Source organism: Pseudopodoces humilis, chromosome 7 (genome assembly GCF_049639895.1).
Source record: "Pseudopodoces humilis isolate 2021_Gansu_Grassland_sample_001 chromosome 7, ASM4963989v1, whole genome shotgun sequence".
Lineage (NCBI taxonomy): Eukaryota > Metazoa > Chordata > Aves > Passeriformes > Paridae > Pseudopodoces > Pseudopodoces humilis.
This window is the reverse complement of record NC_142206.1, coordinates 58,842,161-58,867,395: the sequence shown is the minus strand read 5'-3', so window position 1 is coordinate 58,867,395 and position 25,235 is coordinate 58,842,161. Positions and strand designations below refer to the sequence as shown.

General features: G+C 44.9%; 1 protein-coding gene across 3 annotated transcripts in view; it reads right to left on the bottom strand.

Annotated features, from left to right (window-relative positions):
• The window catches only part of SLC35F4 (solute carrier family 35 member F4), a 111,292-nt gene that overhangs the window by 32,140 nt on the left and 53,917 nt on the right, over positions 1 to 25,235 (bottom strand). The window contains exon 1 of one of the 3 annotated variants that reach the window (XM_088057697.1): positions 22,438 to 22,542. The exons of the other annotated variants lie outside the window; for them this stretch is intronic. The gene's annotated coding sequence lies outside the window, so the exon portion shown is untranslated. Of the gene's footprint in view, positions 1 to 22,437; positions 22,543 to 25,235 lie in introns of those variants that run through there. 3 annotated transcript variants of the gene reach the window in all.

Sequence of the window (25,235 nt, the reverse complement as noted above, 5' to 3'; positions counted from 1 at the left end):
ATGGGCACTCTTAAAGGAACAAGGCTCTCCTGTCTGATAAAGAGCATAGAAAAGAATCCCCAATTTCTATCTTGTGTTTTTTCTTTATTAAAGAATTGCTTAAGAGCTGACACTTCTGAAAATGAGCGGGGGGGAAAATGCAGTTTAAGGGGACAACTGCTATATTGAGCTGAGGGACAGCAAGCACAAAAAAAGTCAGTGCCTCTGTCTTCACAGCAAAACCAATAAATCTAGAGCACCACAGCAAAATACTCCAGAAAAGCCAATAACATTACATGGACCTAATTTCACATAATTTTAAAAGCCAGAATTGAAGTACAATAACTTTATCCGTTGTTCACGTTTCAACATCAGTTTCTTCACCAGGAATCATTCACACAGCAGTTGAACACAGGCAACGGAAATTTAACTGCCACTTATCCCAGGTGATATTAAAGTGGTAAAAATTCTATCTGAGCATTACTTTAAAAATACACACACACAGACACACACACAGACACACACACGCAACATTCCTGTTACTCTGCATGGAACGGAGCAAACTCCTGCCTAGGATGAGATATACAGGGGAAAAAAAAAAAAAAGCATTTACCGTCTGGAACAGGAGAATTTATTTCGGAAACATTGTAAGATGGTAGCGGTGCCACTCTTGCCGAGTGTTTCTTCATCCTCTGGAATTGCTCTCCTACTCAGGTGCTCACTCTGGCTTTAGTCTGCATCGCCCTTGGTCCCGAGTACTACAGCAAACACGGGGCTATGGCTGGTGGCTGGATGTTGTTCTGGAGATGCTGCAGGAGCCTACGAGTACTGATTTGCTGTTTCCCTGGGAAACCATTTGCAACACGTTCAAACAATGCTTGACCTCTGCCAACACTTCTCTTTCATTCAATTGTTGAGCGCGGCAGATAAAATAGAAATATATCAGCGGCGCCTCGCGAATTCGGAACCTGTGGCAGCCCCTTTGCAGGAAATTGGGATTTCACATCAAATCTCTGCGCTGGGCTGGTAATGCAGACAGGAGATTTCTCAGACAACTGTGAGGGAATTATGCAATGCAATTTTCTGGTTCCTTACACTGCGACAATATACAGATGATTATAGTAATTATTTTAAGTAAGTTTTGAATAATGGGACTCCTATGGAGCTGCTGAACCAGGAATGCCTTGGGCAAAAGAACAGGTGACATCCAGGTCTGTGTCTGATAATAAAGCAGTGGTATTGGAGGAGGCTCTTCTAACACCCTACAAAAATTGTCACAACCAAGATAGATATAGAAATACATATATATATATATATATTTATAGGATATGGCTGGTCTACATTTCTTCCTCACTTCCCTTGAGACAGCCAGGACATGTTTTGTCCCTCTTTCCCTGACACCTTCTCTCTCTTCTACTTCCTTATTATTACTATCAATATTTTTGGCAGTTCCCTCGGAGCAATGGAAAAGTTTCACTGACAGAACTGGTGTCAACCCACACAACTTCTGGAACTCTTGGAAGATCCCATCCCCTGGTGTAACCAGCACTGTGCTGGGAGCTTCCTTTCCCAGGACATGGTTACTGACACCTCTAAAGAGCCCTGGCTCCAGGGCTCTTCACCAAGAGCTCCACAATCCATCCAATCCATCCACAATATCAAGTCGTATCCAAGAATCTGTAGGGAGAAACCTTTACCATTTATATTCAAGGTGTTTGCTATAGGAACAATGGGAAATAAAAGGAGAATGACCAGAAAGGCAACTTAGCTCTACCAGAATCTGCTGGCAAAGTTGCTGAATTTTTAAGGGCACTAGTACAGACCTTTTATCTATAGTCTTTGTGCTTTTGACAGCAGCTGAGAGTGGAGATTCTTGGCCCAGGGCGTGGTTGTTCTTTCTCCAGTATCCCACCAAAGAGGGAGAAGCCACTGGCTGCAGGGAAGGCCAAAGTGGTTTGAAAATGATGAAGAATGTATGGGCTAGAATTTTCCATCTTGGGCTTCCTCAAGCATGCTGCTGGAATCTCACAGGTTTTGCTCAGTAACGTGTCGTGCTTGGGGTATGTGTGCAAGGACTGGTCCCTTCTCTAACCCTCAAGGAGGAGAGGGGAGGGAGCAGAGTCCCAGCTGGACCATCCTCTGGATGCAGCCATAGAAGAGGCTGGCACATGGGGAGAACTGTCCTGTGGCATCCTCATGGAAGAGGCACCCTGTGACCCCCGCACTGTACCCAGAGGGGTAGGAAGGGATTCTTGGGTCCTTGGAGCAACCAAGCAGGACCTGATCATTTGGTCTTGCCTTGCACATTCCTCTAAAGCTGCTCTCTTGTCCCTCTTTGGGGACTGAGTGGCCTCACTCACTATTGGGGCACAGTGACACAGTAGGGAAGTGATTAACCCTATGGAAAAGAAGGACAAAGGACCTCATCCCACTCCCACAGCCATCCCACCAAGTGGGACACATCATGAAAGGAGTACAGGGAAGAGAAATGGTTACAGTTGCCTGGTTTTCTACCCAGCACATCCTCTCCTGAAAGGCTTGGAGATCTCCTTTAGCATCTTCATTATGTCCCTGGTGACTCACAAGGCTCTCCACCATGACTGTTTATTCCAAAGCATCAACTCATTCCCTAGAGCTAACTGGCTTTTACTGCTTATCTGCATTCAGAGGATTTCCAGCACTGTGTAACAACCACTATTCCAAAGGAAATTATCTTCCCCATTTGCAGAAAGAATTTTATTCTCCTATCCAAAGTGCTGAGAGTCAGCAGAGTCTGTGATAGAGTAATCACCAGTCAAGTAATTGCTGGCTCCACAATCACAAAGCTCCCTATTAATAAATGTCTAGTCCTTGAGCATTTATATAATATAAACAACATAATAATATAACACAGAGATTGCTTTTAGAAAACCATTTCTGCAAATAGGGGTTTATAATGGAATCATTAATGAACCTTAACAATGGTGAGGATGAAACACATGAGACAATGTCAGGCAATTTCAGACATTTCTTTCAGACAATTTCAGCACTAACAACAGAACGTGACTGAATCTAAGAGTTTCTGCCTTTTTTTATTCAAAGGAGAACCAGCCATTGTTTCATCACTAAGTCAGAAGCCAAATTCAACTCCTCAAAGCAATCTCTCAGATTGTCCCCCCAGTCATCTCTGCTTCTTAAAACAGTTACACAAGAAATGAAGAAGATACAAAACTTCTTAAAACTAAGTGGAATTGGTACTTAGAACTTCCATCAAAGGCTGCAGTTTGAAAAGCATCAGTTTCTCTGGCTACACAAGAGCGAGCTTTGGCCATCTGTTTCTGCTCCTGCATTTCTGATCCTTCCTCTGTGCTCTCTATCTCTGCTCTGCGTGTGCTGAAGAGAAAAATAATATGGAGTGGAAGAGACAGAAGGAAGCTCTGTACCTCTCTCCAATCCATCCACAAGTGCAATGTGTGACTGACTTACCAGGATGGCATAATAGATACTCCAAGTAGCTACTGCAAGACTACAAGTCAACATAAAATCACCTTACTCACCTCATGCTCATGCAAGGCACCAGAATGTGAAAATATGGGAGGTTCCCTCCAAAATTCAAGACTGAACTAAGTTCCAGGTACCTTTAAAAGAGCTCTTCTTATGTTGTTGCTTGCTTCAAGTTCTGTGCTTTCAGCCTAGAACATGTTTTAAGTTTTCTTATTCTCAAGGTGTTGTTCTTCATAATAAACAATAAATAACAACATGCTCTGGAGCACAAGTCTGATGAGGAGCAGCTGAGGGAGCTGGGGGGATCAGTCTGGAGAAAAGGAGGCTCGGGGGGAACCTTCTGGCTCTGCACAGCTCCCTGACAGGAGGGGACAGCTGGGAAAGGTCGGGCTCTGCTGCCAGGGAACAGGGACAGGACAAGAGGAGATGGCCTCAGCCAGGGGAAGTTTAAATTGGATATTAGGGAAGAATTCTTCATGGAAAGACTTGTCAAACCCTGGACCAGGCTGCCCAGTACAATGACTGAGTCCCCATGCCTGGAGGGATTTAAAAGATGTGTGGATCTGCTACCTTGGGAGATGGGTTAGTGATAAGCTTGGCACTACTGGGGGAATGGCTGGACCCGATGGTCTTAGAGGTGTTTTCCAATGTAAATGGTTTTATCATCAATCTACATATCCAATTATTTTCCCTCAGGGGTTCCTATTTGTCAAGGAAGCCTGCAGTGTGAATGACAGCAGTGTAACCACACTGTGTAAATGACAACCTAGGCTGCAGGCTTACACCCTCCACACCTGCTCCCAGTTAAGGCAAAAACTGATGGGGCACTCACCAAAGCTCTGGTGACAGATCAGCACCAGCATTATTATAAAAGGAAATAGCTGAAATAAGGCTTGTCTCAGGACAGATTCCTCATGTCAGCCAAGAGTCCCCATGGCTGGAGCCTCTGCGCCACATCCTGTTCACTTCTCACCACCCTCCCTGCAGCACTGTGTCCCTGGGCTCAGTAAATATTCATCCAGACGAGGGCAGGGTGAAGCTGCAAGCTTGCTGACTCACTAACCAGACAGCAAACCAGCCCTGGCAGTGCAGTCAGGACTGGGGACTGCTGAATCACATCCACTAACAAGCCTTGCACGCTCCCAGCACAGAGGGGCTGATGCCGTCAAAACACGCTCTGCTCCTCGGCTTAGCCCAGCTCTGCTGGCACCAGCAAGTCATACATAGTTCAGGGACCCACTGCACAAGTAAAGGTTATTTACTCTTCTCACTGAAGCTGCAATCACAGTTGAACTCCAGGCAATCACAGGTTTTCCTGATCCAGAGAGGATGACAGGTGTGGTATCACACACTCGAGGAGGGCAAATCATCACTGCTAAAGGCAAACAGCTGCACCGGTAGGTGGAACAATGAATTTCCATGTTATAATGGGATCCATCTCATTGGACTTTGCATGCCAAAGTTTGAACCAGCCATACCAACATCTTTATAAAGTGAGTGGTGAGAAACTGGTAGCGCTAGAACACGACTCATAACCTCCTCTCTTACAGGGGTGTTATAACCTGATATTAGTAACTCTGAAGGCACTCACCTCTTCCCCTGGCTGTGGTGGCAGAAATGTGACTTGGTCCCACCTGGTCATATGGCTTTTAGGTAGCCTGGGTAGGACAGATGCTTCCAATGGGAAGCACAGTGTGTCAATGTCTGATAAAGACATGAAAGTGTTTCTTTGACTTTAATTGATTTTAGAACAGTGCTCAGATCCAAAACTGTGCTGTTTGCTAGTTTTGAACACCACTAGCTACAAGACCCATCTAAAATCCACTTTGCATATGCAGGTCAGTCCATTCCCAATCACCAGACTGTAAGATTCTCATAAACATGACTTTTATTAGCTCTTCCAGGCTGAGCACGTGTTTTAAGATGACAAGCTAAAAGGCCATTATCAAGTTCATTTTATCCTGCTGGAATACAAATTAGATGCAAGATGCAGAAGAGACAAACAGTCAAACTGAGATCAAAACAGATGTATCTGTATAAAAAAGGAATTTTAATGTACAGCGAAGTCAAGACTTCAGTCTGAACTTTTACTTGCTTCTAGCAAAATCAGAAGCATGCAACAAATGCTACTTGATTTAAACAACTCAATCCAAAACAACTTCTAAGGCTCACAGAGAAAAGAACCCTTCACCTCACTGCTGTGCCCAGTCATGTTATATGGATTTTAAAGAATCAAATTCTGAAGTCTTTATTCTGTCTGAACTGACACTGGCTTAAAAACTGTTAGATATCCCTGCTCAGCAATTGAGAATATCAGCAAAGCATCTGATTGCCAGGCAGGGGAGGGTCCTCCAGCCCCACAATCACATGGGGTGGACAGGACTGCTCACCTCATCCCTTGGTGCTGCTCTCAGTCACACTGTCCATGTCACCAAAAATGTTAAACCAGATCCAGAACTGACCCCTCATAAGCAGGTATGATTTGAGAATGTTCACATTGAAGGCACTCTACAGTCTCACAAGTTTTGTTCACTGAGGCAAAACTAAATTTAACCAGAATTTCCTATATTTTGCAAATGCCAAGTAGAATTACTCTCTAAAATCTCTCCTAATGACTGCAAGAAATACCTACTAAACCTGAAACAATTTTAATACCCTTGGGGGTTGCATGTTTGTACACTGATCTCTGGTTCACGTTAACTCGAGTTGCTATTTTCAGCAAATCAGCCAGAGAAATCAATCTTTAATACTCACCCTGATTTTGTAACAGAAAAACACAATGGGATCTATTTTTAGCCTTCCCTAGCAGACAACTCCTGGAAACAAGATAAACAGCACCAGCTAAACATCCCCTCCAAGATGACAATGTGAAGATGTGCAGCGGTGCTGTGGGACAGCAGCTCCCACACCACTGAAACCAACCCAAAAACACTCAGACCAACCACAGCCAGTGGTCTCTTGGCTACTGATGCCTTGGAGTGGCTACCTAGAACAAAGGCTAGGCAATATTAAGAGAATAAGTATTTATTAAAGGTCTTCAATAGGTACACCTTGGGCAGTCAGAAGCCTCCAAGGCTACACCCAAGCTGGACAATGGTCATGAGTTTTTCAGACAATTTTAAGTTTGATCCATTTCCGTATCAGGGGTTAATCGTCCAATTACAGCCTCAGATAATGAAGTCATTTACCTCCAGTTTGCTCCCCTCCAACTCACTTTTGTTTATACTTTTCAGGGCCTGAGTCTATAGGGTGTCCTTGGATTTCAGGCCTAGAGGGATTTCTGGTTTTTCTGACCAAAATGTGAAGACAGTTAACTAACATTTAATACAGAGTTTAGAGTTATGCACTAATACAGTACAGGATTTGAAAAAGATAAAAGCTAAAATCCTAAGGCATCACTACCAGGTGATGCCAGGTCCTCTGCCACAGAATGGTTTGGGTTAGGAAGGACCTTTAAATCTCATTTAGTCCAACCCCCTGTAACGAGCAGAGACATCTTCAACTGCATCAACCACATCACATGTTGGTGTTCCAGCCTAATGGAAGTCCTGCCTTCACCCTGCTTTGTCCAGCTCCTTCCCCTCTGCCTCTGGGCCTAAGAACATGCACCTGAAAGCATGAACATGCACCTGAAACCCAAAAAATATCTGATAATTCCCCCACCCCCTACCTCCCTCCACAAGAATTCAACTGACTTGGAAATAGCAATATCCTCTGCTACAGTGATTTCAGGAAGATTTTTATTTTCTACGTGATTTTATAGACCTGACAACCAGAGTGTCCCTGGGAAGCAGAAGGATTAAATTTTCAATTAAAATAAACCTCAGATTTTCCTTAATCAGGCAAATTTTGAAACATAAACCACCCAGCCACAAGGATTGGGAGGTACACGCTGGTGTCTCCAGAGCTGGAAAAGCAGCTTCTTAGACTTTTTACTCTGCTGGAATATGGAAATATCATACAGCAAGAAATATTAAACATTAAATGCAATTAAAGATGGAAAGAAAACATATTAATTATGGGCATGGAGAGCGATTTTTCAATTTTAATAAAAGTCATCCAGCGTTTCATGGAAGCAGCAAATGTTTGATGCATCTTCAATATTTTGCTGTTGTAAGAAAAAAAATATGGATGGACCCCAAGCAACCTGTGATAGTGGAAGGTGTCCCTGCCATGGCAGGGGGTTGGAATGAGGTGAGCTTTAATGTCCCTTCCAACCCTAACCATTCTGTGATTTTATAATTTGAGGTTGACAAAAATATTAAAAAGTTACCTCCAGCATTAGAAACTCATTTATATTTACAGAAGAATCAGAAGGAAAGGAAAATTGCTCAATGCAAAACCAAAAATAATTTTTTCCTTCAAGAGGACTTTATTTTATGCAGTAAAAAATTTAAATTATTAAAATTTAAAATTTTTAAAAATATAATTTATAAAATTTTGTTTTATTTTATGGCCTCAGAGCCTCTGACAGGCTGGATTGCTGTCCTAATCCTGAAACAAGACAAAATGTGTTTAGTACCCCATTGTAAATTTCAGCTTAGGGGCTTTACCCACAGCCAGGCGTGGTGAAGAGCAAGAAACTCATAGGGAACACACAGAAATCTCACCTGGAGACCTGGAGATCACCTGCACAGATCTCATGTGAGAAAGCAGAGCTCACCAGACTCCCTACAATCCACCCCTCCTGCTGGAGGTGGAAGGATTTAGGTGACATTTAATGTCCCTTCCAACCTAAACCATTCTCTGGTTCTGTGATCTGATCACTTGAGAAGCAGTGCTGGCAAAATGGCAAGGCCAAAAACTCAAAATCTGAGCATTTCCCAACCTGCACTTCAAATTCTTTCCACGTTTAAGAGTTTAGGAGAAAGGTTCCTACATCACCCTGGCCACTCTGAAACTCCCTGGCAGTAAAACACAGCCCAAGTAGACAACCAGCACTCAGTCTGCTCAATAACAAAGCATAAATCGAGCAACCATTCCAAATATCCAATACAGCCATTCCAGACAGGATAATAAAATCAGATGCCCAACACTTCTATTGTGAGTTGGTTGTTTTTTTTCCCAAGGAAAACTGCTTAGATGTAATTCCATGTCAGGTAATTACTTGCCTTGCCAATGTTTTATTAACAAAGCTGCCAGGAGTGAAATAAGCTGTCTCCACTTTCTGGTTCTGCAATTATGAAGTGCTTCTTCTTTACCACAAGACAGCATTTGAGTTGAGAAAACTTCCATTTTGTGCTTGTCATGGTGACTGTAGAGCATGTCAGTGTGACAGTAAATCACTCCTCATATTTGCTGTGTTTTGGGTAGCCAGCAGTTAATTAGATGGCTTAGGGCTTCTTTCAATACCATAAATCAGAATTGCATAGCAGGCTAGAAAGCCAGGGCTGGCCAGTACCAAAAATTTAGCCACCAGCATGTTCCTGTCCATGTTCCTTCTGTGGCAGGGGTAGGAACTTGCATCATCCAAAACTGCAACCCCTACTACACCAGATGGCATCCAAAAGTTCCTTGGATGAAGAAATAGAAATAATTTTTAAGGGAAAATCACAACACAAGATGAAGTTTGTTGCCATGTTAGTGGTGCTGCGTTACATCTCCCAGCCCTTCTGATTTTAAAGTCTGGGTGCAGAATTTCCAGAGCTTTTGAAGCAGAACCTGAAGCTTCAGCAAAGATGTGGAAATGAATGACAGCAATCAGAAGTCTTAAGAAAAACCCACACGTGTGTGTGGGGTCAAACATCTTCAACCAGAGGGGAGACAGAAAATCAGAGAATGGCTTGGGTTGAAAGGGACTTCAAAGATCATTTGGTTCCAGTCATCTTTATGTGCATTTTCCTGCCCAAAAGAAAGGATTCATTAGGCATGCCCATATACACAAGGCCAGGACCAAGAGGCTTTAAGTGTATTAATGGGAAGTTCAGTGGGACAGCAGGTCAACTGTTCCACAAGGAGCTCAGTGAACCACTAAATGAGATGATGTCAGGCAGAAAATTCCCCCTGATGGAAGATTTTCAGACCAGGCTGCCAGGGATGGATGGAGTTGAACAGCTCAGAGCCTGGGGACAGAGCAGGTCCATTTTCCAAAAGGTGGTCAGCCATGGCTGCCCAGGGAATTGGTGGAATCACCATCCCTGGAGGGATTTAAAAGCAATGTGGATGTAGCACTTGGGGACACGAGTTAGTGGTGGGTTGGCAGTGCTGGGGGAACAGCTGGACTGGAGGATCTTGGAGGTATTTTCCAACCTAAATCACTCAGTGACTCTGTGACTCACTCAACCTCTATTCTATAGGAGCTAATAACAAAGAGGTGCTAATAATAAACACCAGCTATTATTAGCTGGGCTGACAAGAAAAACTAGGGTGACGGGAGCCTGCTGAGTGCTCAGAATGGGTGTCAGAAGTAGGATGTTCTCTAGAGTTCCCAGAGAAGCATCCCACCACTGCATTCAAATCACTGCAGGTGGTGTTTTCCAATCTCCATAGAGCAGGGAATGCAAGACCACTGTCAAGGACAGGCAGGAAATGTTAGAAAAGCTGTCAGCAAGTACCATTTCTTATTCATTATTTCTATGTCTTCTTTGGAAAGAATGGATACCTGAAACGGTGCCTCACACCCACCCAGACACTCGAGTACAGAAGATTCCTGAAGCAAATGTGAAGTCTTGGGAAAGGCTCTTATGGCAGAGCATCAGGGATTCACAGGATAGGACATTATCCTGTGTCCCAGCCTGACACTGAACAGAGTTGCAGTTTTTGAAGGAAAACAGTAATCAAATCCTGATTCAGTGGCTGGTTCTGTTTAAGGTCCTACAGTAAGATTAATATCCAGTAGCTCTTGAGAGTTAAACATAAAATCTACCTCCCCTTGGATTCTGTTGTTTTATTTTAAAGTCTTAATTTTCCACTATCGAAAGGTGCCTTTGCTCCTGCAAAATTCCAGCTACATCAATTTACTGATGGTGAAATAACAGCCCAAAATCTCAGCTGCAAGACATCAGCCCTCTTCCTTCACAGCCAGGCCTTAGAGGTTAAATAATTGTGCTTATAAAAGCTCAGCACAAAACATTTTCCAGCACCTACAGAGCCCTCTGAAATCTGTGCTCTGAGTGTCAAAGTCCATCTGCACTCACTGGCAGGGAGGATGCTCATGTGAACCTGGTCCAGCAGAGAGAGATCTCATCTGAGTTTCATTTCCCCTCTTTTTTTGCCCCTCATAATTCGGGTCCACTTTTTGAAAAAAACCCAAACAAAACCAGATGATAAATACAGCAAGCAGCAGCCTGAACATAACCAGTGCTGCAATTCAAGAGAATTCTTTTGAACAGCAGCAACCTTTTTTGAATTTTCTAGGAGAAATTTTCTATGAATTATCTGAAAAAACAGTAAAATCCTTGCACTACAGAAATTTAAAGTTTGGGTACTCAGAAATCTCCAACCTATTGTGAATGTTTCTTGTCTAATCTTCACATAATCCTCCTTAATACCTTTCAGTGTAAATCTCTGCTATGTGCAACATCTTATTAGCAAGACAATAAAGATAACACAAGAAAAGTCACTGAGCAGCATTAGGGGATTAAGGCAGGATTAAACAGTCGTGACACAAAGAAAATGTTGAAGCTGAGTACTCACCATAATTAGTCTGGTTCCTCATACTCTCCCTGGGTCAATTACTCAAGTCTCTGGATTGTCCTGCTGGACTGTGCTTGGTGTGGTGAGAGCAGACAGGACTCAGACATTGGCTCATGACTGGTGATGATTTTCCAGTGTGAGAGAGGGACATGGACTCTGTTCTAAACATACATGACAAGCTGAGTGAGGAGGGGAGACTTAGATAGGATTTTAAGAAGGAATTCTTCCCTATGAGGGTGGAGATGCCCTGGCACAGGGTGCCCAGAGAAGCTGTGGCTGCTTCTGGATCCCTGGAAGTGTCCAAGGCCAGGCTGGACAGGGCTTGGAGCAATCTGGGATTGTGGAAAGTGTCCATGGCAGGGGGTTGGAATTGGATGGTCTTAAAAAGTTAATTCCAACCCAAACCATTCTGTGATATGTATCAGCAAATGGGTAGTAAAGATGAAACAGAATTTTCCTGGAGAGATCCTGAATTTCTTGAGGATGATTATACCTCTTCATAATGTGGATTTATGGGTACCTGCTACGTCTCTTTCCCAGAGAGAAACTGGCAGCCCCAGGCTCAACAAAACTCTTCCAGGGGGACTTGGACAGCTCACCCTCCCCAGAGACATCCCCACCCTGGGCTGTGGAGCCCAGCCACTGTGGAGGCCCAGCCACACCAACTTCACCTGGTGGCTACAGGAAGTATTTTTATGAAAATTCTCCTCAGGCCACTCAAAGAACTGTGTCCAAACAAGGTGCTTCTGAGTGAAAGTGCTCCCATTAAGGAGATTCCTGCTGCCTCCCAGTTCCCAGAGGAGTGATGTACTCCTGCTTTCCCTGGCTCCCTGAGTAAGGCTTTGCAGGAGTTGAGATCTACACCAGCAAGATCCAGCAGCCATCCACAGCCTTGAAAGGCCAGTGTGCTCTACCCTTTTAAAAATCCAGCCTTTAATCTGAAATAAATCCTCACTCAATACTTCAAATCAAGCCTATTTACTGCCACAGAGCACGGTATCGATCTGGCCCTGGTTTGACTGGTCAGAGGTAAATCAGAGTCAGTGGCAGGATTCTGTGAAGTTATTGAAAAGCTCATCTCTCATTAGGGAACGAGCTGTGCTATCAGGACTCAGTCCCCAGCAATTAATGTGGCTCCCAAGTGTTCCCTTACACCCCCTGCTAGCAATTGGCACCCTGAAGCCCAAAATGACCCTCTGCTTACAGTACCTGATTGTCATGGATTATCAGAGATTATTTAGCCAGAGCAGGCCAAATACACATTCCCTGAGAAATTCAGCAGGGAAAACACAGCTTTCCACAGCCTGTGGGACAGAGCTGCTCACTCAGCTCATATTTCTAAATACCTAAGGAGGAGTTGCCCCTTTTTTCCAAAATCTTTCAGCACCTGGAATGCATGTCAGTGAAAAGACAGGGTTTTTAAGGACCTTTTTTCTTCCCCCTGATGACTGCCTGGCAATGTTTTTCCCCAGCCTTGCAATAAATCAGAGCACAGCAGCTGATTTCCAGCATTTCTGAATAAGCACCACATCCTGCTCTCTGCATCAGTGCACAAAAGGGCTCCTCCCAGTAAGTGCTGTTTGGGGGACAGAGGGACGACGAGTAATCACAAAATAACAGAATCATAAAGTCATTAAGGTTGGCAAAGAACTCTGAAGGAGTCCAACCATTAACCCAGAACCACTGTGCTCACCACTAAACCCCATCCACAAGTGCCACATCCACATATATTTTGAATATTTTCAGGGATGGTGATTCCACTGCTGCCCTGGGCAGCCTGTTCCAAATTCTGACCACTCCTTCAGTGAGGAATTTTTTCTTACTACCCAATCTAAGTCCCTTGGGACAACTTGAGGCCATTTCCTCTCGTCCTGCCACTTGTTTTGTGGGAGAAGGAACCAACCTCCACTTTGCTACACCCTCCTGTCAGGAAGGACAGGAATCCCCTCCAGGGATAATGGGAATGCAGCAATATGGTGCAGAGGACCTGGAAGAGCACACAGACTCTCCTGCTTCCTACAGATGTGTCTTGACAGCAAGAAAACCTTGCATTAGCTTTTCATGCACAAAAAAAGCCTGTAGGCCTTTCTCTGCAGGAGCTTGGTAAAAATGCAGATTTCTGGCAGGCTCAGTCAGATTGAACACACTTTTTACTCTCTCCACCAAAACTTCAAGAGCATGAAGAAGGAAAAAAAAAAAATATGAAAAAGGGAAAATCAGAGCTCCATGTGTCATGCTCACCTGAGCCTCCCCAGCTTGCAGGCTTGCACCACTGCAGCTCCCCCAGCAATTCAGGTCTGTATTTAGTGGGCACAAAAATGCTCTAATGATTCAGAGTACCCAGTGAACTTACCCTGAGGACCTCCAAGTCACCCTGCTCTGCTCAAACTCTGTGGAGCTGGCTCCATCACACCATTGCTCTCATTTGAACAGCAGCTTTTCCCTCAGGGATTGTCCCACCAGTGGTATTTTTACTCCATGATGAACTCAGGATGGTTTTCCCTGCTCCCCAGAATCCTATTCCAGGAGAGCTTCTTCAGCTGTCCTCTCCTGGGGTTTGAAGCAACTCAGCATTAACTTACCTAATTACTGCGAAAGGATGTTGCAGAGGGTTTCATTTCACTTGTTCTTTCACCAATCCCTTCTCTTTTACATGTATTCCCCTGGCCCCTGCCCTTTCCATTGTGGGATCTGGGGTGTTTAACATGACTCTCTTGGATGACAAAAGCAATATATAAAAGTATAGAAGAATCTGGGGATTGCTCTGACCCAGGTGCAGCATCTTGCACTTGGTCTTGTTAAACTGTGTGAGATTTCCCTGCCTGCATCAGGTAACCCCAGAAGTGAGGGGTGGTGCTGAGCTGGGCTCTGATATGGGCAAAAGGAAAGTTAGTTTGACCTTGTGATGGCTTTGGTGGGGTGAGAGGGGAGCTGAAAAGCAGGACAAGAACAAATGGCTGAGCACGCACAGCCCAGCCCTTTGGCATCATGGACACAGTTTGGAAACTGATCATGAAACACAGCCCTCATTCCTTCCAGAGGAGCACAAGCTCCTGAGTTCCAGGCTCAGGAACTCCTGGTCCTCAACAGACCAGATCCACTCTGAAGGATCCCAGAAGGAGCAGCAGGAGGGGGCTGGCAACAGAGGAAGCCTTCAGAAATCCCATAAGCCAAATTCAGCTATAATCCCTGCTTCCTTAAAGTAGCTATGTAAACACTCTTCCCAAAGAGGGAAAAGCTGTGTTGGGAGAGGGCTTGGGAAATGTAGACTGAAGCAGCTGCTCTTCCTCCAGCAGAGCTTGGAGCAGTGGAAAAGGATGCCAAGTACTTGTCTTGGCATATGAGCACACAGGAGGCTTGGAAGGAGAAGTTGGAGGCTCTTGAGCTAACAAAGAAAACCTGTTTTGGATGTTCTTTCTGCTTGACACTCTGTGTATGTTCAGGTTTTGTAGAGCAGAGCCCTGGTTTACAGCTGTAAACAGAGAAATGCAGCAACCACATCCTCTGAGGCTTTTAATCATCCCCTACCTGTGCCTTCCTAACCAGGGGCACAATTTAATTACAAAAGCACAGCTGCCAAAAACACAGTCAAAAGCCCAGAACTATTTTTTGTGGTGGCAGGTAAAGCAAGTATTTCTCCTTGCAGTGCCAACAAGCATCTATCAAACTGGCCCCTCTTTTGTCATCCCTTCCAGCTCCAGCTGCAGCTCCCTCTTATTCTACTCTCAGGTAATCCACACACAGAGTTTTTTCTAAAGCACAAAGCAAATTGAAAGACAAAAGTGATGTCAAGACTCTGGTGACATCTGGCCACTTCTTCCACTTGCAGAGTCCTTTTTCCCAACTTATCCCATAAGGAGACTCCAGCAGCACAAATCCATCACCTCCCTTGATGATGCTCTTTTGCATGAGCTGCCACAGCAGGGGGTAGAGTTGCCACAGGGGCCACTCTTTGATGATCCTCCTACTGTGTTTCTAGAAATTCCTGAACTAGAGAAGATTGTTTCATGCCCATTCCCCATTCCCATGCCCAGTAATCCATCCTCTGGATGGTTGAGCTGAGGACTCAAAACCAGGCTGGAAAGCACCAGGCAGGGCTCCCAGACCAGCCCAGTCTCTCTGAGCTTTAACACATGGCACTGGCCACAGCAGAGGCAGAGAATGGCACATGCTCCCTGTGTCCACAACCAGGCCAGCAGCAATGGTTTAGGTGGCATTCATGAATTCCTCCACCCCAGAAAGGAAAATAACAGAGTTGCTGTTTCCCCCAGCATTACCAGCTGTATTTCGGTTGTTTTGCAGCATGGGAGCAGGTCCCTGGCACAGGAAGCAATCTGTATGAAAATCTGCACCTCTAAATTACTTCCCTTTTCTGCCTGGAAATTGTGATTTCAATCAGCTTAATCACTGGGGTAATGCCCAGGTGTTGCACACTCTTAAAACACAAAGAGCAGCACCCCTCAGCTGAGTGCATTTTCAGGAGCACAACCAAGCCATGCCTGTTCTGATTTGTATCAGTTCATTGCTTGTCAGAAATCAAAGACCAGGAATTCTCTCTGTGGGCATTTCTAGGTGTGCTCATTAGTGTGGTAACTCAAGTGCTACACACTCAGCTGGACAATTATATTTAAGCTGTAGACTAAGCCAGGAGCCACCACAATATACCCACAGCTGTATTTTTGCATTTGCCTAAATTCTAGATTCTTATTTTAAAAAATTCTCACTTAGAGAAGCTTCTGACTGAATCCTTATTGCATTCCCATGGACAGCAACACCTTCAATGACTGCAAGAGAATGGAGCTGGCACCACTTCAGGACCATCACAGGGAGACAAAGTTCTGTGCTCACCAGGAACATTCCTGCAGTGGATCTGCAGATGGTTCCCTTTCAGCAATGTTCAGATCAGGGTAACAATTCCAGCCTGTGACCACGTTTCAAAGTGAAATGATGGATTTTGTGATTTGTGAATTCAAGAACTTGTAATTTGTCACCACAGGGACATAACTGAGTCCACAGTCACCCATAGAGAATCTCATGTTACCCTTTATATACAGGAACCTCCCTCCCCAAATCCCCCACTTCTTGGTAAGGCGCTGACCTGGAACAAGCTTCCAACCTGTCCATGCCTTAATCTCTCCACTGACAACACACTTGTGGAGATCAGGCTCTTCCATCCATACCCAGGACCCAAATATAAAAGTGACCTGATTTCCAGGAGTCCTGAGCATCACCAATCCCCATTGAAATCAAGGATAACAACAGGATTCAGCACCTCGGGAAACGAGGACAGGCACACTCTGAGGTGCCTGGGCACAGATTTAGAAGCGCGGTTGAAAATCTGGCCCGCTAATTTTACTTTCCAACAAACTGCTTCTTATTTATAGCTCAGACTGTATCAAGTATAGCACATAGTATCCACCCAGGAACTGGGGTGAAAGGCAAGAATGAGGACAAAAATGCAAGTGTTTAAAAGAGCTTTAAAGAAGAGAGGGGGAGGGAAAGCAGCAATTTTGTTCAAGCGAAAATACACTGGGTATTTGAGAAGAAACACAGTCAAACACACACAGCAGAGAATGGACCAATGGTTGAGGGATGCAGAGCTGCAGACCACCTGATAATGTGAGCAATGCTGTTACCCAGAAAATGAGGCTGAGACAGGGAATATGGAAACTGGGTGCCCACAGGGTTCAAAGCACTGGTGATAGCCCTAGACTCACCCAGCAGCTGGTCTGAAGCCTCCAGGAAGCTCTGCTGATGGAGCTGATGATTATAGAGCTTCACAAAATGCAAAATTTAAAGGATTGCCTATTTATGACACAGAATTACAGCCAGGTGTAATTCAAAATAAGCAGGAAGGAATAAGCAGTGAAAATCAACACTAGAACAGCAGGTGTAATTCCACACATCTAACTCCTATCTCCGCAATGACATCAGATTCAGGAACAACCACAGAAACACTGAGGTTGGAAAAAAACCCTAAATCATCGAGTTTAGGTATTAACCATGTATTATCTTTAATCTGCATTCCTTGGGGGAGATGTTTTCTATTCCAGCTTCCTCTCCAGATCGCTTAGGGCTAACCAGAAGCAAAGCCACCCTGGACGTAAAAGCACATCAGGTGCCTGGTATCCTTTTCCAGAGGCTCCTGTGCTCGCCAAGTTCCTTCTCCTGCCCATTCACACGTGTTTCTGTGCCTGGGGGAACCCTGCAGCATCTCAGGAGAGTCCACAGCTCCCTCTTGTGTCACTCAGGCTGGCACCTGTACCTGTGCACTGTCCGGCCACCCTCTGCCCTGGACACCTGGACATCCGACCTCGGATCACAAACACCCCTCCTGCACCACCAATTCCCTGGAAACCTGCACTACCTCCAACTCAAGCTGCACTCTCCTATTTTTCTCGCCTCCTGCTCTCACAAGGCGCTTTCCAGGCTGCAAGGTCGTGGATCAGCATCTCCAGGCAGTGCCAAACGGAGCCGGGATGCAGTCAGCTTCCCACGGCATGCTCTGGGGCAGACACTGCATGTATTTGTATCTGGATATATTTGCAGGAAGACAGGAACAGTCTGCAGTGACATATTGCTGTAAATTCAGCACCTCGTGAAGCGGTTGGGTTTGAAACCAGTCTGGGAGAGTAGTGTTTCTTACTTGTTATGAGCCTAAATTATTCATTATTCCAAAGAAAAGAGCAATTAAAAACAATATTTTAAGAGCTAGGAACAAATTTAGAGAGAGAGAGAAATCAAAGGTGCCCAAAACACCCTTATTTGAAGGGAAAAGTGCTAATTATCCTGCTTTTTGCAGCACAGAGCTGTCAGATTTCCTGACCACAGCTACACAACAACAGTGTATTTTCACTGTCTCTCCTTCAGTGAAGCTTTTCACACACACTATCCCTTTCTAATATTCCTCTCACATCCAGCTGAATCATTGCCAAGATGCATTTGTATCCATTTTTGCCCATCTCCTCTCAGTTTAGAGCACCAAGCAAGTGTTACCAGAATGTATTAAATGGAATTACGTTGTCATTGAAAGGCGGCAACAGAAAGAAAAGAGATTTATAGGCTGAGCAGACTGACTCTGATGGATATTAACCAGATATGAGTCACCATCAAATGAAACTCTTTGAGTCACACAGGTAAGGAACCCTGCAGCAGGAACTCCTTTGGAGCAGCCTGGTTTAGTGGAAGGCGTCCCTGCCCATGGCAGAGGGTTGGAATGGGATAGTCTTTAAGATTCCTTTGAACTCAAACTATTCTGTGACTCCATGAAAAAAATGACTTCACTAACAAGGCCAGACTTTAAACTGATAATAAGTGACTCTATTTTCCTCCATCCTCCAGAATCTCTTCTCAAACAGGGATTATCCTTGCCAACTCTTTATTACCACAAGATGTTTCTTATAGCTCTGGAGCATTTGGAAATTTTATCCAAAACTGCTCCTTTTTAAGCCAATATTTCTCACACTGGCATTCAGCCTGGAAGCGAATTTCTTTAGAGAGTTAAAGTAAATCTGTTCAGTATTTTCTTTACGATTGACAGCATGCACAGCAGTACAATCTCCTGGTGACGTATTTAATGCAGAACTGTGCTTTTTGTTTTGCTTTAAAAGGAACTCGAGCACAGAAGACAAGTAGGAGTTCTGGTGAGAGCAAAATCAAGACCCTGAGTCGTACAAAATCAAGAGGCAAAGATGGAAACCTGCAGCACCAGCTCAAACTCTCTCCTTTCCAGTGTTACCTATTTTGTCCCTGTGGCACAACAGAAGCAAGTGATGCATGCTCAGAAAAATACTAGAATGGGACAACACTCCTCCTCCAGGAAAGCTGGATATGACTTTCAGCTTTTAAATGAAATTTTACCTTTAAACTGTGATTTTACTTTTAAACCACAATTTTTTAGGCACACATGCCTCATGTTGGGCCACTGCCTTTAAAATGTATAATCATGAAAGGACATGAGGAGGACACAATCACAATTTCCTCTGAGAATTTTAACTAAATTCCATGATTTTGTGGCAATTAAAATATTAAATTACTGACAGAGTAATTTAAATGGAAGTTTCTGACTTTACCAGAGTCTCAGGAGGTTAAGTAATTATTTACCTTTCCTTTTCCCTTTAGGAAATTTTAAAGGGTGTTTTTATTTTACTTCTTTTGCATAGTGCTTTGTCTTAGCAAGAAAGCTGCTTTAAACTGCTAGCGTTAATTATTCATACATCATGCTGAAATTCCCTTGAGTATTCAGCTGCCATTGAAAATTAAAGTAGAAGTTTAATTATTTCCAGATTTAGGGTTTTTCACTGGTCACTTACCCACTAAAAACACTGCATGAAGTTGTCTGGCTCTGAGGCTGATCACAGACACAGATTGTGTGAGGCAGGACTTGTAAGAAACATTGGATTTTGACCTAAAGAGTGGAACAACAAAACTACAACTGACCTAGACCAGCCAACCCCTCAGAGCCAGCCCTGGGGAAATATTTAGTGGCATGACTTGAGCAAAACTATGTAGCAGTTAAATTCAGGCCACTGAGTGTGGATGTGTGGCCAAAACCCCAAAGTAAATGAGCATTTTACAGATAGGAAATTTTTCAGTGGTGATGACACCGGTGTGACAGACTTCACTTGAAGAGGCGATCTCAAATCCTACAAATCACCATAAAAGTGAGCTGAAACACATTTCACCTCACCTCTGCTGCCTGCCAGTTCTCCAAGACATCCCTGGTGGTGGCCACCAATGCTGACGATATGGAGCTAAAAGGCTCAGCCACCACACCACCTTTGTAATTCTCTCCCCTGATCCATCCCTGCTGCAGTCCACAACCAGACTAAGCCTTTAAGGGCTTTTGAGGGCAATGCCTGCAAAATAATTTCAGGTAATTGGAACCCCCCTGAAAAAAGTTATTTTTCAAAGCTACAGCTTTGAATGATGAAACAGGGCTAACAAGACACCTCCAGAGGTCACTCGATCCATTTCTCTGGTGCAGCAGAGGATCCACTCAGCCTTGCAGGAGGATGATGTGAGCTTGACCTGCTATTTAAACCCTCCTGAAGTGACTTCACAGTATGCTCGAGAGATTCACTGCTCTGCAGAGATAACCTAACTCTGCCTTGGCTGCAGTTTAAGCCTTTTGCTTCCTGTCCTGCTCCCAGTGGCCACCACAACCAGTGCAAACTGACCCCCAAAGTCTGCCACCAAGCAGGATTTCAGGTGTTACTGACTGCTCCAGCATCCCTCTGTGCTCCAAGCTGTGCTCCAGGCGTGCATGATGAGGTTAGAGCTAATTCTTTCACAGTAGCCACAGGCTGCTTTTTGGGGGCAAAATCCAGGTGGGAAACTGGCACCCTTACATGAGCAAATAGGCTGGAAAAGTTTGACAAATGTAGCTCAGCTGATCCCAAAAGGTGTTTCCATGTAAATTCACTGGTGAGGGAGGGACACACACTGAGCAATATTTACACACCCTGAAGACAGATTTTTCCTGCACATCCCTGCAAGCAGTGCTCAGTCCACTCAGGCAGCGAGGCTCTTCCCAGTGATTCTCTCTCCCTCCCACCTCCCACCCAGCTGTGCCCATCCAAACTTCTCTGGACAGACAATGCCTGTGGAAAGGGTCACACAGGACAGCTCACACTGTCCTGCTGAGGCACCCTCATCCCTTGGGCCATGGGGGCAGCTGGGCTCCTCTAGACAGATACTTGAGGATCAGGTTTGGAAGGGAATCCCACTTGAGTGAGGACTCATTTTTATGTGTCTAATTAATAGCACAGACTCCCCTTCCATGCACAGCCAGCTCCCAGAGACAGCGTATTCCCTGGCCACTGTGGTTTCCACAAAGCCATTAGATTATCTTCATAGTCTTCAAAAGACAATCATAAAATATCCTGGGCTGGAAGAGACCCACAAGGATCACTGAATCCAAATCCAGGCCCAACACAGACACCCCAACAATCCCACCCTGTGCCTGAGAGCATCATCCAAACACTCCTGGAGCTCTGGCAGCCTCAGGGCTGTGCCCATTCCCTGGGGAGCCTGGGCAGTGCCAGCACCCTCTGGGGGAAGAACCTTTCCTAAAATCCAACCTAAACCTTCCCCTCTCCCCACACCCATGATCTATGTGTGTTTAGCAAATAGATCCCGGGTGTCAACTCAACTTCCCATTTGATTTCTTCAAGGAAAACACCAAAGTGCGGCGCTGTGCTCCTTACCAGAGGCTGCTGCTTCACTCTGCATTTCATCATTAAGGTTTGAAGGAACCTTGTGCTGCTGCAGCACTGACAGGGATATCTCATTATGGAAAGATTCTCCCCTGTCCTCACAGGAAACCAGATCTATGGCACAGACCCTCTGACAGCCACATTACTGGGACAGTTCAGCTGGCAGGGGGACCTGTGGCATTTATCTGCTTCACAGGGGCCTAGAAAAAAATCAGACAACTGATTCCTGGCAACTGCCCTGAAATCCACCAGGGGACAAAGCCAAAATCAATCCAACACCATCGCAGCTCAATCCCTTGGGAAGGATCTGGGCATCAGCAGACTCATCAGATCAAGGTACCAGTAGAGATATAAAGCATCACAGAGATGCTGTTTTTTGAAAATACAGCTTCTGAATGATGTTAACCACCTACAGCAATCCACTAATGTGCACACTGACCCTCTATTTATCACTGCTCTAAGCAATTTAAACTAAAGTCAGAGTGAACAGTTTCTTGTTGACTTTTCTGGCATTTGGGAAACCAAAGTTTATTGTTTTCCTTCCAGTTCTCCAGAGTAAGCAGCTCTGGTGCTTACAAGCCCTCTAAAAGCCACCATCTCTGGCAGTCCTGACCTGCTCTGCTCCAGGGGCCTGGCTCAAAGGCCTTTCAGCTTCTGGATTCATTTGCTTTACTGATCTCTAAGCAAGGCAAGCATCAGGAGTGCATGAAACAGTGCCAGGTTAGAAAACTGTGATGCTTCACATGTTTTTTAAACAGGCATCAGAAATAGCAGCTAACAGAGAATGGAAAACAAGACCCAGTCTGGGATACTTTTAATCATTTAGATTTTCTTCCTATGGGGAAAAAAAAAATCAATAAAACATTTCCCTACCAACAATGGCCGTTCTAATATTCGCTTTGCTGGATTTAGAACTTGGCCCTGTATATCTGGGTTTAATGCCAGCCAATGTAAAACAGCAGGCAACCAGAACTGAGCTGAGGCCTCAGCTGCTGCCCAGTGACTTCATCACAAGCCTGTCCTCTTCTTCCTCCCACCCCAATGTCTCAGATAAAAAAAAACCAACAAACCACACCAAAAACACCCCCAAAACTATTCCAGTCAGTCCCAAAGGGATACTTACAGTTTAAAGGTCAGTGTGAAACTTAAAAGTGCCGAAGAGCAAGACAATTACAGCAACACCCAAGTGGACCCTGTAAAGGCTTGAAAAATCCCATCCTATCCTGACCCTCAGCACCGCTCTCCAGTGTGTCTCATGACAGGCAAGAGAGATAAACAGCCTCTCCCTTGGCCATATACCCTTTATTAAAGCAAGAGGGAGTACACCCTGCCAGAAGACTTCAGAAATTCTACTCACAACTCCCAATTCCAAAGAAAATCCAAATACAAACACCCTGTACATGAAAAGATAAGACAAAATCCTCTGTACTGGAGGCATCATTGAAATAATGTGATTGCAATAATTAGGAGCACATCAGTAGGTAGCTTTGCAAGCAAGAATCTTTCACAGATGTCTCAAGGGAGATTTCCTAAGCCAGGCTTTGTTTAAAAAAAAAAACAGAACAGCTGATTTGGGAGCTGTGCATTGTGAAAGCTGAAATGGGGCTGATAGGCAGAAGATAATGGAACTTTAACTCTGGAAAAGGAACAGTCTTTAAAGCGCAACACCCCAAAATCACCAGGCAGTTTGAAAAGTTGCCCATGTCCAGTCCTCTGTTCCCTATGAGGAACCATAATGAGGATGTTCCACTCTGGTGGCCATGAGAAAATAAGACCCATCTGTGGCCCAGCCCCACATTCCAACTGCAGAGCACTCAGGACCTCTCATCCATCCCTTGCAGAGACCCACAGCTGTGGGCACCACTGCCAGGGCAGGGGGAGGCAGCACAGACCTCTGAGCTATTCCCTGTTCTAGCCCAGGCCAGATGCCTGCAGCCACAACTGGAAGCATTTTTAAATCAACTTACACAGTGCTCGACTCAAAACTTTATGGATCAGTGCTTCCACGAGAAAAATCACTGCAGCAGGGGGAGTGTCACTTCAAACCTTCCTGTTTATTAATTTCAGTTCTTAACTACCTTCAGTGTTGACTGAAGGATGAGAGCACCTCCCCACACACCATTCCCATGGGTTTTGGCTCCTCGTGCCAGGGTGGATGGGAACCAGAAGGGAGGAGCTCCATGTTTGGCTGTTTGCAGATATTTTGAGTTGACATGAACAACATCTGACAGAGAAGTGCAAGAGGATTTAAGGTTTCAAGTGCTTGGAGGGAGGAGGGGTAGAGAGAGGAGGATCACCCAGCTGGAAGCGTTTGGGGAAGGAAGAGATGGAGCGGGTGGGTCAGAGAGAGGTGACTGGCAGGAGCAGGCCCAGGACAGCCACACTGCAGTCACTGCTCATTTCCCTCTCTCCCTCCTCTCTTTTCCCCCTCCCCTTCATCTGACAAAGCTTCCTCCTTGACAGGATTTGATGCCAACGCTTTCAAAATCTGCACAGCTTTGAGCCCTGCTCCTCCAGCAATCCAAGGGCACTGACCAGAGCCCCTCACAGCAGGAAAATTCCGACAGACTCTGAGTGCTTTGACTTCAGCACCTATTTACCAGTCCTGGAGACTCAAATGAGGTATCTGAGCTGAACAAACGTGAAATATTTCCAGTTGTTTTTGGTACTTTTCTCCCCGTGGAAGCACAGCAAAGTAGGCTGACAAACACAGCACCAGGTGCTCCTCTCCCTGCTCTGGGATCTACTACAACATTCACTCTAGTGTGTAAAAGAAGGAAGATTTTAGGGTGATTATCCTGGAAATAAGGACCAGCCTGCTCAGGATCTTGTACACAGCAGTGATCCAGCTGAGACATGTGTGAGTTTGCAATTAGCAAGGCTTAGACCTGTCTTAGGTCCACGTGTGCTGTACAGGCCTTGTTCTTGTGCATCCTGGCAAAAAATGCAGCTTCAGTTTGAAAAGAGAAAAGAAAAAGACCCTCTAGTGTGTTGGTTTGGTTTTTTTTTCATGGCCAGGTGTTCCATTCAGATCTGTAGGTAACACTACAACTGACCAAACCCACCAGGTCTCTGCTTCAACACCTTTCATATACAGCAGTCAAGAGCATCCTAGGACAGGACTTTTGTGCTGCTCCAGATGAACTCCAGACTCCAAAGCAAGCAGACTGTATGATCACATATCACATGTCAGACAAGCCAGCACCCCACTGTGATAGCCAAAAAAAAACCCAACTGGAAACACTTTCTGATTCAAAGTGTTTTGCATCAAAGAAGAAGGAATATTTCATGGAAAGGCTTCCCCAGGGTGCCTGATGAAAAGCAGGAGCTTCAGGTCACTTCTGATGAAATAGAGTGAAAACAGAGTGAAAACATTCAGGAAAACTCACTTTTTTTTTTTAAGCATTTCTGCTTGCTGTGGAAGTCACCCAGCCTAGCACTTCTGTTCCCACAGACAGTAAGAACAGAGGCACAAAGCAGAGCATCAGCTCAGCTCTGAGACACAATCTCAAGAGTTTGTCTTTGGGTACTAAGACTTGCTGCAGAGGTTTGGAGGCTCAACAGGAGATGAGATTTTTAAGCAGAGATCTGAGAGATGAGCAGAAAGGATGTGGCTGCTCAGAGGATGCCTCCCTTGTGCAAAGAGTGCTGGAGGTGACAGTATGAGGGTCCTTTGTGACAAGTTGTCTTAAGCAGGCACTGAAGAGCAGAGACAGCCAAGGGGTCACATGGAGAGGTCAGCAGAGCCCTTACAAAGGCAGGCACACTGGGGCAGAGGGAAAAAAGGGAGCTAAAAAGAACAAAAATACAGCACCTGAACCTTGCCAGGGCACCGAGCCTTGCTGCTGCAACTGGATTTTCTTACTCATAGAGTTTTTACATTCCCTCTATCTCTCTCTGTCCTCTTGCAGAGCTGTAACA